This window comes from Pipistrellus kuhlii, unplaced genomic scaffold, assembly GCF_014108245.1.
Source record: "Pipistrellus kuhlii isolate mPipKuh1 unplaced genomic scaffold, mPipKuh1.p scaffold_m20_p_6, whole genome shotgun sequence".
Lineage (NCBI taxonomy): Eukaryota > Metazoa > Chordata > Mammalia > Chiroptera > Vespertilionidae > Pipistrellus > Pipistrellus kuhlii.
Window position 1 is genome coordinate 34,079,525 of NW_023425562.1, and position 14,268 is coordinate 34,093,792.

At 44.5% G+C, this 14,268-nt stretch overlaps 1 protein-coding gene across 2 annotated transcripts in view; it reads right to left on the bottom strand.

The window, feature by feature from the left end:
- The window catches only part of ESCO1 (establishment of sister chromatid cohesion N-acetyltransferase 1), a 31,799-nt gene extending 24,494 nt beyond the window's left edge, over positions 1-7,305 (bottom strand). For both annotated transcript variants that reach the window (XM_036417500.2, XM_045574746.1), the window contains exons 1-2: positions 7,192-7,305; positions 3,584-3,676 (exon numbers count right to left, since the gene is read on the bottom strand). The gene's annotated coding sequence lies outside the window, so the exon portion shown is untranslated. The remainder of the gene's footprint in view (positions 1-3,583; positions 3,677-7,191) is intronic.
- Positions 7,306-14,268: the final 6,963 nt, after the last annotated feature.

The window sequence follows — 14,268 nt, forward strand, 5'->3', positions numbered from 1 at the left end:
AAAATGGGACTCAAAAAAAAAAAAAAAATCAAAAGACTGCAAGACTGCCTTTCCAGTTACAGGCACCCAGAAGACTTGCCCTGCATCACTCCCTGAAGACAGGAGGTATACATGTCTGGCTGGAATAAAACAAAAGGCTTTTCATCTGGGGGCTCAACAGTCACAGATGAAGCAAGAAGTAACAAAGAGGCAACAAAGAAAATAAGGAGTTCATATACTGATTGGTAAAACCACTGCCTTCGCCCTCTTTGCCTAACCAGACTCCTAAACAGCAGCCAGGCCTATGCCTTCTACAAAGAAAACGGAAAGATTATTTTCTAATGAATTTGACAAGTCTAGAGAAAAGACCTAAAAAAATACCAATAAGGCCCACAATCAGTAAGCATAGACATATACATACACACACACCCTAGTCAAAATGATGGCATAGGTAAACAGTACTCAATCCTCCCACAACTGCATCAAGGTTACAACAGAACAACCATCAATCAGAGCTGCCGGAACCCTAGCTGAACAGAAGGCCTACAACTGAGGATATAAGGAAAAAGTCATGTTAACTCTGGCCAGACAGCTCAGTTGGTTAGACCTGTTGTCCCAATACACCAAGGTTACCAGTTTGATACCCAGTCAGGACACATACAAAAATCAACTGATGAGTACATAAATAAATTGAACAACAAATCAATGTTTCTCTCTCTCTCTTTCTCTCAAATCAATAAAAATATGTTTTAAAGTACTCTAGCCAAGCCCTAACTGGTTTGGGTCAGTGGCTAGAGCGTCGGCCTTCATACTGAAAGGTGCCAGGTTCGATTCTGGTCAAACCTGTACATGTACTTTGGTTGTGAGCACATCCCCAGTAGGGGGTGTGCAAGAGGTAGCTGATCAATGTTTCAAACTATCTATCCCTCTCCCTTTCTCTCTAAAAAAAAAAATCAATGAAATATATTTTTTAAATCTTTTTTTTTAAAGTACCGTAGCCAAAAAGAGTACAGTTTAACATCACCTCCACACCCCACAAAAAAAGAAAAAAGAAAAAAAAAGGAAAGCCACACTGAGACTGGTAGGAGGGGGAGAGACACTGAACAGACTGGCCCTACACTTAAAAGTGTGGCCAATATTATAAGGAATGTCTAGGCTGTGGAGGTACCTCCTGAGGAATGAGGGAGTCTCCGCCCACACCAGGTCCCCCACCCAGAGTTCCAGGCCAGGAAGAGAAATCCCCGTAACTTCTGGCTATAAAAACCATCAGGGTTTTTGGCTAAATGAGCCAGAGGATGGCTAGAGATTCAAGATTCCTCTTAAATGGCCCATGCATAGACTCAGATTCATTTGCTCTGAGCTCCTACACTGGGGCAATGGGGAGGAACTGAATTATCTGACATCAGAATGAGGACCGGAGGGGCTGCTTTCTTCCAAACAGAAATGCTGGCAGAGGCCTTAATTCCTTTTCTGGACCTCCCCCGGCAGAGCTGGTAGGGGAGTCTCCATCAACCTGGCTAAGGCTGTTAGACCTGACCTAGTGATTCCCTGAGAAAATGCCCCACCTAATTTGCAAGTCCAACCCAAGCCATTTTCATTGATTAGCTTTTCAATACAAACAGCCTGTCTTGGCTCATCTTCAGACTCCTAAAATCTCTCAGGCAAGTAGCATCTGGCCTCAGCTTGTTCTGCACCTCTTGCTAAATGGTACCAGGCCTGGCACTAGCAATAGCTGGCCTTGGTTCACAGCTTTGCTTCTCCTGAGCACCTCTAAGCCCAGCACAAGTAGCAGTCGTCTATAGATTGCTTTGTAGCTTATACCAGGTGTCCCTCTCAGGGAACAGGTGGTGGCTGACCTTCACCTGCACCTTCTGGAAAGTACATGAGACAGAGGGCTGTAAATCAGGCCCAAACAAAAGCCTGGAGAGAGCAAAGCAGGGTCTGATCCATAGCCAACATGGCAGCTGTTGATCAGCCCTTGCCACCACCCCCCCCCCTTTCTCTCGCTGGCCTCTGCTGGGGCTGCTGATCAGCCCCATCTCTCTGATCAGGCTCGTTGATAGGCCCAGAGATGCTGACTGGCATAGAAACCAACCAATCAGAACCAAATCTGGGTGAAGTGTGACAAGCCAATGGCTGCCTAGGAAACGGGAGTTCTTGACGCAGACTGGCCAATCAGAACCTAATCTGAGTGAACTGTGAAGGCAGAACCTAAGGTGAGGGCTGAGGAGGGGTTTTAAGGGTAACAGTTGTTTGGTGAAAAGTGTAAGAAAGCAGTTCAATTTTTAATGACCAGTTTGGCAGCATATATGGCTATAAGTCCAGATATAGGGATTATGTATGTCTATCAAGAGCATTCCTCCTGATGAAAAAGGCGTTTCCCCCCCATTTAAACAATCCCATTTTACATAATCTATCTATACTACTAAAGGGTAATATGCTAATTAGACTGGGTCAACCGGGCATCTTCCGGACATTCAACTTCCTTCCGGACAAAGCCATGGTGGTGGGGGCCAAGGCAGAGGCTGTTAGGGGTGATCAGGCTGGCAGGGGAGGGCAGTTAGGGGTGATCTGGCAGGCAGTCAGGCAGAGAGGTTAGGGCCAATCAGGCAGGCAAGCAAATGAGCAGTTAGGAGCCAGCAGTCCCAGATTGCAAGAGGGAGGTCTGATTGGAGAGCATGCAGGCTGGGCTGAGGGAAGCACGCCCCTCTGCCCGGTGCATGAATTTTGTGCACCGGGCCACTAGTATAAATATAAAAGAACTATGGGCCGAAACCAGTTTGGCTCAGTAGATAGAGCATCGGTCTGTGGACTGAAAGGTCCCAGGTTCAGTTCCGATCAAGAGCATATACATTGGTTGCGGGCACATCCCTGGTAGGGGGTATACAGGAGGCAGCTGATCGATGATTCTCCCTCATCGATGTTTCTAGTTCTCTATCCCTCTCCCTTCCTCTCTATAAAAAATCAATAAAATGTATTAAAAAAAAAGAAAAAAAAGAATGTAGGTGGTGGTGTAGGAGTGTGTATCAAATGGATCAAGAGACAGAAAACAGCCAAGACCGGTTTGGCTCAGTGGATAGAGCGTCAGCCTGCGGACTGGAAGGTCCCGGGTTCAATTCCGGTCAAGGGCAGGTATGTACCTTGGTTGCGGGCACATCCCCAGTAGGTGTGGTGCAAGAGGCAGCTGATCGATGATTCTCTCTCTTCGTTGTTTCTAAAAAAAGAGAGCTATCCCTCTCTTTTCTTCTCTGTAAAAAAATCAATAAAATATATTTTTTTAAAAAGAAACAGAAAATAAACGGAACCAATGATGGGGAGAACTCTTCTCCCCGAGAATCAACTCCAAACACTTGTGAGGCCCAGAGAATGTAAAAACATTTAAACAAACAAACAAACTATGGGACCACATGTCAGAAGTGAGAAAAAAAGCTTACTTTTCACTATATATCCACTTAATATTTTGTTATGTAGACATATAGCCTTGTCAAAAAATTAAAATGTAATAAAATTTCTCTCTGAAAATACAAAGTATTAGTGTATTATTATTTGATACACTAATAATCATCTTGGAAAGCACCAAGTTATAAAAGTATAAATCACTTACCTTACTGAAATGAAATCACATGTCACTTTTTTCTTTGACTGATGATGCTTCTAAAGAATGCTGCTTCTAATAACGTCCCGTTTAGGAATTAATCTTAAAAAAAAAACAAAAAAACACACACACACACAACCTATAGCTAATATAAAACAATCTATTAAAAAAAATGAGCATACAAAAATAGTATTTTCTATTAACTGATATATTAGAACTTAGACTAAGCAATACTAAGTAAACAATGGCCTAATGACAGTTTTCTTTTTTTCTTTTATATATTTTATTGATTTTTTTTTTACAGAGAGGAAGTGAGAGAGATAGTCAGAAACATCGATGAGAAACATCGATCAGCTGCCTCCTGCACACCCCCTAGTGGGGATGTGCCCCCAACCAAGGTGCATACCCTTGACCGGAATTGAACCTGAGACCTTTGAGTCCAAACCTGAGACCCTTGACTCCGCAGGCCGACGCTCTATCCACCAATCCAAACTGGCTAGGGCAGGCCTAATGACAATTTTCATGATTACATGCAAAGCATTGTACAGCTGCAATATGGGCATCATCTCATTTTACACTGTTTAATAGACGTGGGTTTTCTTCTTCAAAAATAATCACCTCCATGAAAGGAATTTATTTCCCTTTCCAACTGATGCTAAGCTTGGCCACATGCTTCACTTTGGCCCCATGGTGGGCAAAGTATATTTCCCTGTCTCCATGCCTTGGTCATCTGATCTGCTTTGGCCAACGGAATGTTAGCAGAAATGATGTGAAGGTTTGAAATATCTTTGTACAACTGAGCTTGCCTTCTTCTACCTCTGCCATCACTATGACTAGAGTTTCACCAGGTAGACACTGCCTTTTCAACCTACACTCCAGAATAAACACAAAATAGAACTGAGGCAAATCCCAAATACAGAAACAAGCCCAACCTACAATGAGAAGCAAAGCCCACCCACACCCACAGATGCCCAGCTAAGCTTAAATAAACTAAGGCACTTAACCCACAGCTGCTCTACAGAAGTATAGCAAAAATAATTATTACCTTAATTTTCTTTATTACTTTAGCACTAAAAATCCTAGTTTTTAAATTGGTGAATTACATAACCGTACTTCTTTTCCTCTCAATTTCTAAATATCTTATTTAGAAACACTTGGCAGTTGGCACCTACCTTGGAAAAAAGGTAAATTAATACACAAATCTACAGTAATTGTCAATCACCTGTTCAGGTATGCTAAGGACAATTTCACTTTAATTTGCCATACATGCTAAATCATCACTAATCCAGTACTATACTACTTAATAACCTCCCTTTGTATTAAATAAAACCTTACAATCAAAAACAAAAATGTATTCTCTAACCTGTTAATCTGACAACCCAAAGCTAATTTATTATTATAATCCTAATGAAATCATATTGGGGCCAAAAAAAAATCCACAGTATTCAAACTTTACATAAAATGATCACTTCAGAAAACCCACATTTTCATTTTACAAGAAAAAAAATATTTAAAGAATACATTTTAAAAACAATTTAAGAGTATACCCAATTTCCCACAGTGCTTTATAATAAAATGTACTCAAATTTTAATCATGCCCAGCTGGTGTGGCATGGATCTATGAATCAGGAGGTTGGGGTTTGATTCCCAGTCATGGCACATGCCTAGGGTTGCAGGCTCCATCCCCAGTGTGGGGCATACAGAAGGGAGCTGATCAATGATTATCTCTCGTTTATGATTCTATCTTTCTCACTTCCTCTGTGAAATCAATAAAAATACATATTTTTAAAAATGCGCCTCTTGCCAAAACCAGTTTGGCTCAGTGGATAGAGCATAGGCCTGCGGACTGAAGGGTCCCAGGCTCGATTCCGGTCAAGGGCATGTACCTTGGTTGTGGGCATATCCCCAATAGGGGATGTGCAGGAGGCAGCTGATTGATGTTTCTCTCTCATCGATGTTTCTTACTCTCTCTCTCCCTCTCCCTCTCCCTTCCTCTCTGTAAACAATCAATAAAAATATATTTTTTAAAAAATTATTGTTCATGCCGAAACCGGTGTTGCTCAGTGGATAGAGCGTCGGCCTGAGGACTGAAAGGTCCCGGGTTGGATTCCGGTCAAGGGCATGTACCTTGGTTGCGGGCACATCCCCGGTAGGAAGTGTGTAGGAGGCAGCTGATCAATGTTTCTAACTCTCTCTCTCTCCAACTCTCCCTTCCTCTCTGTAAAAAATCAATAAAATATATATATTTTTAAATTATTGTTCACTACAGAATTATAATGCTGGTCAATGAGGAATGACAGCATATTTTCCTCAGACAGGAATGATTAAAGTGGACGTAAGCCAGGGCAAGTTATGTTCTAAAAAGGGTATTTCCAAAGCACACACCTGACCTAAGGGATACATACAGTATTGCGTTCTGTCTAAAACAGAGTGTTTCTGTTTTATTTCCTCACATGCTGTAAAGTTGAATTTGCAGCTTCCAAATTAAGCATTTTTAAGGCACTTTTCATCCTATTCCTATAACCGATTACCTGGTGAGAATTTCCAAGTTTCTCAAATTAAAAAAAAAAAGTTCCATTTTTGTCAATCAGAAACTGAGGACCAAATCAGAAGAAAGGTTGAATACAGCAAAGTTCACTGCAACCAGGATGTTTCCAACTGACCAGCGTTTCATCTAGTTTTTTAAAAAATTAACTTAGATTGGGGAAAACAAAATCCACATTTTGCCATTCCATTCTTTTACTGGTTTCAGCAAAAGGCAATTATTTACTGAACTATGATTTGATAATAGTTAAACACTGTGTGCTGCAATTACTTCCTGCTGGAAGTATCCCATTCCAGCCAAGTGCTACTACAGAAAACAACTAACTTCTCGAATCTCCACGATTCAACCCCTTCCTCCTCCCCCGCGGCGCCGCCCCCTCTCCTCTCTCCCGGAAAATACCGTCTAGGCTGGCTTTTCCGAGCTCCGCGTTCGGAGGTGGGGGCGGGGTGGCTGGGAGGCTGGGAGTCTGGGGTGGGCGAGCTGGCTCATTTTTGGACTTGCTACCCCAGTTCTTCTGCCCGAGTGAAACAAACACCCTCGTCGTCAAGTCATGTTATGAATGACAAAAACCGAGAACCCAATTCCCTTCCTGCCGCACCTCTCTTATCAATTCATTATGGCCCCCAGGGCACCTCTATCCAGGGGAGGTCTGTCTACCTGTGCCCAGACCCTCAGCTCCAAACCCAACTCCTCTCGGGCCTCGGCCCCGGGCCACCTCCCCGCTCCCAGGCTGAAAGGCGGTGAAGGCAGAACCCCCGTCCCGCCCGGCGGACCGCGGAGGAGAGCTCAGGGTGCGGGCCGGGTCAGCGGGCGGCGGGGGCGGACGCCGCAGGCACCGCAGCTCCGCGATGGCTGAGGGGGGGGGACGCCGCGCAGGACAGCCCCGGGGGGCGGACACAAGGCCGGGCTGCTACCTGCGGGGCAGCGCCGACGCCCGCCGCCCGGGGCCGCAATGGCTGCCCGCCTCACCCAAGTCCTCGGTCACGGTCCCTGATTCCCGCTGACCCGCCCGGCGAGCAGCAGCAGGTGACGCGGCGACGGGGCAACCGAGACGCGCAGGCTGTTTGCTCACCTCAGGCGGCGGCGGCGTGTCGTGGCCGCCCGCTGCCTCCTAGGGGTTCCGGGAAGCGGGACCAGCCGAGTGGGACGAGGCGTGCGAGGAAGCAGGACCCAAGGGTGGGACAGGTGTGGGGGGGAGAGCGAGCCGGCTCTCCGGAGGGGCTGCCGAAAGGGAAACGCGGGCGCAGGCGGCGCGACAGCTGGCGGCGGGGCGGGCGGGACGCTCGCGGTACCTTCCTCACTCCTGGCCGAGGGTCCGCCGGCAGAGCGCCTCACATCCGGGTACCAGGAGACACTCAGCTGCTTCTGCCGGGACCGCCGTCCCCTCCGCGGCGCCGAAACGCCAAACTTCCGGCGGCGACGGCGACGGCGACGGCGACGCCTCAGCAGTCAGAGGGGAGTTACCTGCGACGGTCCGGGGCGCGCTTGCGCAGCGCTCCTCCTCTGCTCGCACGGGCTCGGCTGACGTACTCCGAAGACGAAGATGGCCGCCACGCTCGCTGCGTGTCACGCAGTTTTTCACTCCGGCCGGGACGGCGGCGGGGCGGCGGGGAAAGGCGAGCCAGCGTCCACCCCGGGCGCAGGCGCGGTGGGAGGCCTCGCGTGCGCGCACCGCGGGTGGGCGCCTCGCTGGGGGGGGAAGGGGTGTGGCTGCGCCCCCTCGCGGTGGCCCCTGGCACTCCTCGGGTTGGTCTCTTGGAATAAAGCCGCCCACGCCCCCAGCGGTGGTAGTTGGTGCTGGAACCGCGTCGCTGCTGCGGCCTAGGTCGGTTGTAGGTACTGTTGCTCTCTGCGACCTCTAATTCAAATGCCTTTCATCTTAAAGGTCAAAGAAAAGGGGAGGTAACTGACCCTTCTCTTTCCTTCCCCTGCATGGCACTACAGCGCCTGCAAAAACTGATGGACTTCACCTCCTTGCACACTTTACCCCCTTGTGAACCAGAGCACAAGACGAGAATCCACAAGAAATGGTAGACCATTCCAGTGGATGTAGTCATGGCCGGTATTCAAACAAAGCTTTGACTCTTCCAAGCCTCTAAAGATAGAATCCAGGGTGTTCTATCCCCAGGATTCGTGATTCCCACGCTACTTTTAAATACTTTCCTATGCTACTCTTTCTGATTTGCAGGATGGATACATCGGTATTCTTGCCTTTAAGAATTAAAATTGATAGGTGAGTTCTCCCCTTCCGGCCATCCTTTTTTGAAACTCAGTACAACCAAAATGTGTCCTAAGTTTGGCAAGCCTGATGTTTTTCTAACAATACATCTTCCCACAAAACTTTATTTGAACTGCTTGTCAACTTAGTCTGACAAGTGTCTATGGTTTAAAAACAAAAGCAAAAAATAGTCAAACAAGTTACTTGTCAAAAACCTGCCTGTTATTATCACTACAATCTCCAGTCCTTGATAATTGTACATTAATGACATATGCCAAAAGGCTTAAATTAGGAGAAAAAAACTCCGGAATAGACTGCCAATGGGGTTAAAACTGGTTATCTACCAGAGTATCTGGTCTTTACCTTTAGATTGTCAGACAATTGGTGGGATTTCTTTTTAAAAGCAAACTTTATCTTTAGGAGCTCAAATTCTGGCAAACAGACACACAAACCGTATTTACAAGTTTACATTCCCACAAAACAGGCCTCTGCTTCTGAGTGATGTATTCCATATGTATTGGCCACAATCAAGAGCATAGGAATCCGTACAAATGTCAGATCATATGAAATCATGTGCATTTATTTTTTATACAACTGTAATGGTCTTTTTCACAATCACTACACAAAGAAATGAAAGTCCCTACTTGTAACTCAAAATTGAAAATGTCATCTCCTGGACTTAAGCTGTTTTCCTTCCTGACTCCAAACTGCAGAATGTACTTTTCTACACTTGCTTATCATTAGAACATCTACTTCTAAAAACTAATAATGGAATAGTTGCATTCCCCCACACATAACATTCTCAGTTCCTTGTCCTTTTTCTTTCTTGTGAGCAATCTAAATGCCTGTAACATGTAACCTCTACTAACTCCCAGAAGACAGGGAAATCTTGTTTTCGGACTGACCCTCCTACTAGCAGCAAATCAAGGCTTTTCCCTTTGTTACATCACTCTTGTTGACTTTAATTCGGGACAAACTTATGAGAATAAAAATTCTAAAAAAAAATTAAAGGTAGAAAATAAAGACAAGAGCCCTAGCCAGTTTGGCTTAGTGGATAGAGAGCGTCGGCCTGTGGACTGAAGGGTCCTGGGTTTGATTCAGGTTAAGGGCACATGCCCAGGTTCTGGGCTCAATCCCCAGTAGGGGGCATGTAAGAGGCAACCAATCAATGATTCTGATAGAGGTTTCAGGTGTACAATTCTATAATACATCATCTGTATAGTGTAGTGTGTGTTTACCACCCCAAGTCATGTATCTTTCTATCACCATTTATCCCCCCAGTACCCTTTCCTGCCTCCCTCTACTCGCATTTTCCTCTGGTAACAACCATACTGCTGTCTGTCAATTAGGTTTTTTTTCTGGGGTTTTTGGGTTTGTTTGTTTTTTGTTGTGTTTGTTTGTTTGTTTAATCCCTTCCCCTTTTTCACTCAGCACCCTTCCTCCTTCCCCTCTGACAGCTATAAGTTTGTTTCTAAGATTATTTTGTTCATTATATTCCACATATAGGTGGAATCATGTGGTATTAATCTTCCTCTGATTGACTTATTTCACTTAGCTTAGTACTTCCCACACCTCTCTATGCTGTTGCAAAAGGTAAACTTTCCTTTTTTATGGCTGAGTAGTATTCTATTATGTAATGTACCACAGCTTTTTCTATCCATTCATCTACAAATGGGCACTTGGGCCGTGCAGCAGATATTCTAATGGGAGAGACATTCATTTATTTCACAAATATTTGAGGGCACATTGTGTGCAAGGCACTATTCTAAATGATGGGAATGCAGAAGTGAATACTTGCCTTAGACCAGCGGTTCTCAACCTGTGGGTCTCGACCCCTTTGGGGGTCAAACAACCCTTTCCTAGGGGTCACCTAAGACCATCAGAAAACACAGATATTTACATTATGGTTCATAAACGTAGCAAAATTACAGTTATGAAGTAGCAATGAAAATAATTTTATGGTTTGGGGTCACCACAACATGAGGAACTGTATTAAAGGGTCGAGGCATTAGGAAGATTGAGAACCACTGCCTTAGGCAGTTTATATTCTTGTGTCAGGCAATAAATAAGTAAACAAATAAGTAAATGCAAACAAGGAAACAAATATGAGGATTAACAGTGCAGCACTGTCTAATCAAACTTTGAGGGTAGAAATGTTCTATATCTGCACTGTCCAGAAGGGTAACCATAGCCACATAGGGCTATTGAGCACATAAAATGTGATCATTGTAGCTGAGGAACTGAATTTTTAATTCTTTTTTTTTCTTTTCAGAGAGGAAGGTAGAGGGAGAGAGAAACAGAAACATTAATGATGAGAGAGAATCATTGATTGGCTACCTCTTGCATGCCCCCTGCTGGGGATGGAGCCTACAACCCTTGACCTGGAATTGAACTGTGACCTCCTGATTTATAAGTCAATGCTCAACCACTGACCCACACCAGCCAGACTGATTTTTTTAATTTTATGTAATTTTAATTTGAACACCCACATTTAGTCACTATTTTTAATCCAGGGGCTCATTAATATCAGTTTTGTTTTCTTAAAACTTTTATTTTCAAAATATGCTTTGTTTGCCGAAACCGGTTTGGCTCAATGGACAGAGCGTTGGCTTGGGGACTGAAAGGTCCCGGGTTCGATTCCGGTCAAGGGCATGTACCTTGGTTGTGGGCACATCTCCAGTAGTGGGTGTGCAAGAGGCAGCTGATCAATGATTCTCTCTCATCGATGTTTCTAACTATCTCTCTCTCTTCTTCTCTGTATAAAATCAATAAAATATATTAAATATATATATATATGCTTTTTTAAATTATTATTATTGATTTTAAAGAAAGAGGGAGAAGGAAGAGAGAAACACTGATTCACTGTCTCTTGCAAGCCCCCTACTGGGAATCAAGCTTGAAACCCAGGCTAGTGCCCTGGCTTGGAATCGAACCAGCAACCTCTCAGTATATGGGATGGCACCAAACCAACTGAGCCACACTTGTGGGCCAGGGCTTAAAACTTTCTTAAGATTGGTTATTCTCTTAGGGAGTTTCCAATAGCTACTTCTCCACTCATATTCAAAAGGAAAGATTATTCCCCTTCTAAGGTTTGATTGATCAGTATACATCCCAAGCTCACTGTGGACAAGTAATAGAATGTGATTATTGACATAAGGGTAGAGCCAACTTCCTGAGGACCACATGAACCCCCAGATGACTACTGGAGACTGTTGTGAAGAGAAGAGGATAGGTGTTGAGAAGACAGCACACAACTGTTCATTATAGCCTTGCTAATCAATTGTCATCATCAACTGAAGGCTTGTTAGTGTTAAATAACAAAATTCAACCAAGTACATTTGAAGGTCTAATTGGCTTTCTTAAGCAACTCATGAATCAGGCAGCATCCCATTTAGCAACTAGGAGGGCTACAAAATGGAAGAGCGGGTTGGGGCAAGGAAGCTACGAATGAAAGAAAAGAAGCAGGGCATCTTTGGGGGAAGAGAAGTGCCGGAACCTGCCGGCAATGAACAGTACCTGATTGAGGGGGTGAGGATGAGAAAAAAGAAAGACAAGAAAAGATGGGGTCGGGAGGACTGAGACTGAAGTCTGCAGTCCTGAGTTTATTTCTTAGCTCGTTTTTATACAGCAAAAGCAGGGAGGTACAAGATACAGGTCAGCAGATAAATAAATATCTGCTGGCCTTTAGGCTAAGTATTTACCCAGCATCACATCTTTGTTTCTGCATGTAAGCAGAGAATTGTTTCCTAATCTATATGCAAGCAGCAGGTTAAACAGTATATGTTATTCTTTACAAAGGTCAGTAGTATTTTTACATTAACAAGATGCAAAACAAGCTGCCAGCACGTTCTCACGAGAGCTACGACTTTTGTCCTACCAGAGCTGTGTCCACCAAGAGACTCCTGCTTTCAGGGCAGCTCCGAGGAAAAAGTCCCCTGTTTTCAGGGCAGCTCCCCACAGAGAAGTGAAGGGGTTGTTAACGTGTAGATTGCCTCTTCTATCCAGGGAGAAGGGAGAGAGCCTGGATGACAGACTGCTAAGTGCGTGACGAGAAATTCCACACTGGCTAAGGTTATGTTTCTGGGAGAGATTGAAACTGCCAATTATATCAGATATTAAATCTAGGTTTGGTATAGGCTGTTAACACAAGTTACTGCATTTGGAGCCTGTTTTTTTTTCCATTTAACATTAGAAATGCAGAATTTGAGACTCCACACTAACTGAATCAGAATTTTCATTTAAAGTTTCATCGAGTCTTTATGCCCTTGGAGGTTTTTTTGTTTGTTTGAATCCTCACCTGAGGACTGTTTTTGTTGGTTTTAGAGAAAGGAAGGAGAGAGAGAGAAGAGGGAGGGAGAGAAACATCCATCAGTTGCTTCTGAAACACACCCCAACTGGAGATCAAATCCAAAACCTAAGTATGTGCCCTGACCGGGAATGGAACCTGCAACCTTTTGGCTTCAACCGAATGAGCCACCTGGCCAGAGCTGCACATTAAGGTTTGATGAGCATTCATGAGTTCCGAGGATAAAAGATGAAGTTTAGGCTTCAAGATACAAATTAAAGCCATGGTTTTGGAGGAGACCATCTAGGCTAAAGGAGGAAGTATTCATAAGGAAAGGAGACTACATCTAGGGTAATCTCTGAAGCACACCAACACGAATGGCTCAATAGAGGATGTGGCAGCTGAGACCTAAAAAGAGTGGGATGGGAATGAAACCAGGTGTGCTTGGCATCCTGGAAGCCAAACAGGGAGAGGGTTTCAAAAGGGGAGTGTTTATGTTGAATGCTTCTGATATGTTGAGTAAGATGAGGAAAAAGTTTGTCTTGGAGGTTTTTGAAAATCTTTAGAAAAGCAATTCCAGGGTAGTTTGCAGAGTCAGTTTGGAGGTGATAAAAACAAGCAGAGACAGTTCATTCAAGAGGTTTTACTGTGGAAGAAATTTGGCAGTAGCTGGTGCTACATCAGAGAGCTTTGTTTTGTTTGTAAGATAAATTTGTATGCTGATGGAAAAAATCCAGTAGACAGGGAGAAACAGATGATTCAATTTCAAAGGGGATAATTGAATGAATGAAATGTTTAAGAAAATGAGAGATGGGTGAGACCGGTTTGGCTCAGTGGATAGAGCGTTGGCCTGCGAAATGGCCAGGTTCGATTCTGGTCAAGGGCTGGGTTGTGGGCACATCCCTGGTAGGGGATGTGCAGGAGGCAGCTGATCGATGTTTCTAGCTCTTTATTCCGCTCCCTCTGTAAGAAATCAATAAAGTATATTTTAAAGAAAATGAGAGATGGGATTCATACTACAACAGAGGAATTTGCCTTTGAAAGAAGCAATAATACATCTACCCTTGTAATAGGAAGGAAAGCAGAAGGATGGACTCAGTTTTTGCAAAGAGGTAGGAACCATTAGGGAAGAGTGATTTGGAAGAGGGACTTGAACTGTAAAAGGTTGGAGAGGAAGAGAAGAAATAAGGTATAAAATAGTTGTGTGGTTTTTTTGTTTGTTTGTTTTAGCTCTTTAGAGAAGCATAACACAATGTCTGGGTAGGGAAGGGTACCCTTTAGAAGTTGGTGACCAGAATTTAAAGTGAAAATAACTAGCTAAATTGAGTGATTTTCTTCATAATGTTCCTGGCTTTGTAACAGAATTAGTGTAGTAATCCTTTGGGCTTCTCTCAGAACTTCCTTTCGCTCTAGGGTAGATTTGGTGCGGCATACCACGAGGTGGACTGCCGTGGGGAAGGGCCCACGGATTGAATTTAATTTTTGTTAAATCTCCCTCTCACAGGAGATTTCCTTCCACATCAGCCCCTAAACGCCCTTCAGCGGTCTCAAGTACCCTCAGCAGTTGCAAGTCACACCTCCAGCCGCCAGGGTCCGCTGTGGCGCTCCTCGCGGCCGGAAGGGAGTGCGCCCCAGCGCGGCCTCGG